At 40.2% G+C, this 5,180-nt stretch overlaps 1 long non-coding RNA gene across 1 annotated transcript; it reads right to left on the bottom strand.

The window, feature by feature from the left end:
• Positions 1-2,596: 2,596 nt before the first annotated feature.
• Positions 2,597-4,976, bottom strand: LOC120689693. Its single transcript, XR_005681389.1, has 4 exons — positions 4,672-4,976; positions 4,422-4,500; positions 4,278-4,322; positions 2,597-3,813 (listed from the first exon to the last, which is right to left on the bottom strand). It is a non-coding gene; the product is annotated as an uncharacterized LOC120689693 (long non-coding RNA).
• Between the last annotated feature and the right edge of the window lie 204 nt (positions 4,977-5,180).

Consider the following 5,180-nt stretch of genomic DNA (forward strand, 5'->3'; position numbering starts at 1 on the left):
TCATCAAATTAAAATCCAACCTTGTGATACTCCCAATACAGTTTTCTCAACCAGATGTGAGCTTTATGAATATTTGGTGATGCCATTCGGTCTCACAAATGCTTCTGCCTATTTTATGTATCTCATGAACTCGGTATTCATGCCAGAACTTGATAGGTTCGTCATGGTTTTCATCGACGACATTTTGATCTATTCCAAGAATGAGGTAGAACATGAGCAACATCTTCGTATTGTTCTCCAACGTCTTAGAGATCATCAATTGTACGCAAAATTCTTAAAGTGTGAATTCTGGCTGGACACTGTCAAATTTCTGGGTCACACTATTTCCAGTAATGGCATATCAGTAGATCCCAGCAATGTTCAGGAAGTGATGGACTGGAAACCTCCTACTTCGGTTCATAAGATTTCCAGTTTCCTCGGTTTGGCGGGATATTACCGTAGATTTATTCCGGACTTCTCCAGTATTGCAAAGCCAATGACGGAACTGCTAAAGAAGGATGTTAAATTCAAATGGGATGTGAAGTGCGATGAGGCATTCCATACCTTGAGAGCACATCTGACCACAGCATCAGTCTTAGCTCAACCTGACAACAATAAGTCTTATGATGTTTACTGTGATGCATCGGGTACTGGTCTTGGCTGTGTTCTAATGCAAGACAACCGGGTTATTGCCTACGCTACCTGAGCTCTTCGGCCACACGAGCTAAATTATCCTACTCAAGACACTATGTAAGAACACTTTATTACAGACGCGTCTAAAACCTCATCAGAGACGCGGAATTCACATGTCTGTAAATTCACGTCTGTGATAACAACGCATCAGAGACGCAGAAATCCGCGTTTGAGATGAGGCCACATCAGAGACGTGTTATCCGCGTCTCTAATGATCAACATCAGAGACTCTTCTCATTATAACGCGTCTCTAATGTTTGTTATCAGAGACTCTGCCAAACGAAACGTGTCTATGATGTGCGTCATCAGAGACACGGCTAACAAACGCGTCTCTGATATGGGTCTCTGATACTTAATCATCAGAGTCGCATTTTGACAACCAGAGTCTATATTGGCTTCTTTATCGGAGACATAAATGGTGTAACCAGCACCACAACTAGCAATATTCAAAGTAACAGCAACATCACGTCATCACAGGCATATCACGCACCACATCTGAATGATGCACATTAGAGGCAACAAAATATCATATTCAAGCAGCAACATCACAGGCAACAAATCACTTAGGTATCCAACATCACAACCAACAATATTCAAAGTAGTCACATAAGCACATTCCACCACACAGGTTCCTTGTCTGAGTATCTAGGTTACATTAAACAGAGGTGTTGGATAACCAATATTCAGAAACTTGGTATCCCTGGATTGGAATAGTGGAACTCTCCTTCCCTACTGATCACCTGGTACATTATGAATGATGCGATCTTGTCTCGAATGCTACTGAGCACATCTTCATCGACGGGTGGTAAGGTCAGCACATCAAATTCCTGTGAAATTGAAGAAATATAAAATTGTTAGCGAATCAGTTAAGTAATCTGCACATTTAATAAAAGGCGCAAAAAAATATTTAGTAAAGTATCTCGGTTAATTGGATCAGAGAAGAAAGACAATGCAATCATTCTGTTGCCATGACTTAAGAAAGATAATGCAATCATTCTGTTGCCATGACTTTGTTTGGATACATATTACAATGATCATTCTGTGGGCACTTTGCATGCTTAGGAAGCACTTTATAGTATTCACCACTAAAAGAAGTGATTAGGACCTTTCCCCCTCCCCACATGGAAAGGGGAATCTAATTCCCATGCAAGCTGATTATCTAATCCCAATTGATTTCATCATGTGCACTAAACTGAAGCTTTGTGCTGTTAAAGAAAGACTTGGCAATTTTAACTTTTCTTTCTAGGGATGCAGGGAATGTTTGTGCAGTGAAGGACAAGAGCACTCACTCATCCACTAGTGACTAGGAGTAGGCATGCACACCATAGCAACATTTCGTTCAGTTCAGGCAGCAGGTAGAGAGATAAAAGTTGCAGGATCCAAAGCTTTGGGTTTAGTGGGCCTGAAGGACAGCAGTAATGCATACCTTTGCACACCCCAAGGTGATGCAGTAGGTGCTAACTAAAGTGAGTAAGTGATTGACACAACAAAAGGAACCAATGTGCTGAATATCTTCTACGCTCATATTTCCACATTTATTCATACATCATATTCAGATTCAGACATATATTCTTCTGCATTTGAGAATATCTTTATGTGCCAAACAAATACTTTTGTTTTGAACGCAAATCAGATCCAACGCAATGTGCTGCTACCAGGTACTAGCTGTAGCCGAAGGTTTATATACAACTACTACGAAAGTAACTAGAACATAATGCGCGTGTTGCGCGCTCTATCACCAGTTTCTTCATTACAAATAAAACAGATCTATCTACATAAGTAAGCATAAGATAGCAAATGGAAATATAGAAATATTGGAACTAAACATAGTAGCAATAGAGATTGCATTCATAATTAGACAATAAGACCTAGCTATTCGGAGATTAGGAACATAGTACAACAATGCTTTGAACGACAGACAAAATGACAGCAATTATCTAATGCAAATATATATCTTAACAGCAGCAGTAGTACTAATTGAATGCCATGTGCAGACGATTGGTTCTGTTAAGCTATATATTACAATTGAGGATCAGTATTAGTAGCAGTACCAAACATTTTTGTAGGTAGCTCAGAATACTAATCCAAATAAAAGCGAGTAATATTATATTAAAGGATGTAGAAATGGCACAATTTGCGGCCATAAAAGTATACAAAAGAGAGTTAGTTGATGCCGAGCATTAGGTTGAAACAACTTAATATATTGCATGTAGTAGCAATTCATCAGATGCAGGTCAAGGAATGGCTGCAACTGTGAAAACCCAGAATGAGCTGATCCGCGTCTTCATTCTAAGCACCGCTGCTAGAATTGCAAATGTAGTTATCAAGAACAATTGTTAGTTTTAAAATAATTTGAAGGTAACATGAAACAACAATTCAATATGTTTACAACGATTATAGTATTTTTAGGAGGTTGGCATGTTTGGATGAGAATCTGATGTTGATTAAAAAAGCCATCAGAAGCATGCATGACCAGTGGCTACGTCGCACAGGTGTAATGACAATTTGTACAAGGCATAGAGAAAATAGCAAAGATCATATGTGAAGAAAATATCAAGTCTGATATAAAAAGATGGTATGTGAAGAAAATAGCAGGGATGATATCTACTGTGTATAAGCAGGAGGACATGCAAACATGGCAGCAGTACCTAAACCAAAAATATTTTTGCAAGGCTAAGTGCAGAAAGATTCTTTGGTCAATAAAAAAATTATATTTAGATTTAATTTTATAAATATTGTGATGTAGCAAATGTATAAATTGGTGAGGACTAATAAAGATATTACTTTTTGATAAAAGTATAGCTATCTGTAGCTGATCTACTTGTCTCATCTGAAGTTGTTGACACTATGAAATCGTGACCTCTAAAGCTAGAAACCTAGAGGCTTGTGTAGAATTAAAGAAAAGGTTTGAAGAAATCATAGGTAAAACATGTAAAAACTGGCAGTCATATGGCACTATCATTTTTCTAAGAGTTTGTACAATTTGACTGTTTGATTACTCTTTATGTCAATAATTGAAAAATAAAATATTTGTTCACCACTCTGTTCTAAGTAGCAAGAATTCACCTTTGCAATACCAAGGCAGCAACCACATGAAGATTTAGGCAACGGCAGACAGAAACTCTTCTCCTTGCAACATGACTAAAGATGACATAAAAGTGCAGTTCAGCTAGAGCAAATAAGCATATCGAGTTAAAGCAAAGTAACTTATATCAGGCATGCCAAATTCTAGGAACACATGTTCCAGACAGGTGTTACTGTCCCTTTATAACACCAGATCTGCGATGCTAAACTTAGCAGAACTTTCATGCCAGACGGTAGCTACTGACTTGTTAAGGTGGCTATCTAGATAATTATGCTATTGATAACAACTTGTTTTTATTAAAGAGCAAATTTTCCAAACCTACAGATATCAGAAAACATAAGGCAATATAAGTAAGGTAGCCTAATCATACATCTATGAATTAAACAACTACCTTGGAGGAAGCACCTAAAAATTACTCAAACATATCAACCTGACTAAGATAAGAAATAGAGCATCTTCAAGGGTAGAAAAAATGAAAAAAAGGGAAGAAACTGCAAACTCATTGAAGGGAAAAAGGAACCTGATTCAGTAAGGGTTCATCTTTTTTCTGCACTGCTAGCAGAACCTGCAAACAAAGGGAAATACACCATAATTACAATCAGTAAAGAGCTGTAGCATCTGGATAGAAAAAAAAACAGGATCAAAGAAGATGAGATGAAACCACCTTGAAAGGCCTCAATCCGGCTGGCGGCTGCTGCTATTTAACCTTTACCCTCCTAGGTCACATGAGGCCATCGCGGTGCCTACATTCAGCCACATCGAAAAGTTGCAGATTAGGCCAAGACAAAAATCAGGAAAGCTACAGATTAGGCCAAAACAAAAATCGGGAAAGCTGCAGATTAGGGTAAGGCAAAATTGGAAGCGAAAACACCAGAGGGAGAGAGGAAAAAGCACAAGAAAGATACGGAGCTCACAAATCTCCATGTTTTGGTCTTGGAAGGCGGGAGAAGAGAGCAAATCAAAGTGCTGCTAGGGTTTGGTGTTGAGGTGAGATGGACGAGGCAGTGGAGGGAGGGGACGGGCAGTGGAGGGAGGGGAGGTACTTATCTCGGCGACCGTTGTAGGGTTGGGGCGAGGACTGGTAGGCACCGACGGGATGGCATGACCTCCGCCAACTGCTCCGATGAGACAACCTCGGCATCATGACAGAGAGGGAGGCGCGCACACCTGTACGGGAGCGGCGCAGCGCCGCACAACAGATAGATGAGGGAGGGCACACGCTTCCTGCAGTGGAGCAGTGCTGCACGACGTGCGGTCTGGTCGAATGTGATGGAACACCACGGTGAGGAGGCTACAGGCAAATCTGAAGAGATGACGATCGACTGGCCACAAGGCGGAGAGGCCAAGGTCCACCATGCTCCCCTTTCTTTTTTCCTCAGTTACACATCTTGTACCGCCATTCTCTCCCACAACCTCCCTGGTT

This window comes from Panicum virgatum, chromosome 9N (genome assembly GCF_016808335.1).
Source record: "Panicum virgatum strain AP13 chromosome 9N, P.virgatum_v5, whole genome shotgun sequence".
Taxonomy (NCBI): Eukaryota; Viridiplantae; Streptophyta; class Magnoliopsida; order Poales; family Poaceae; genus Panicum; species Panicum virgatum.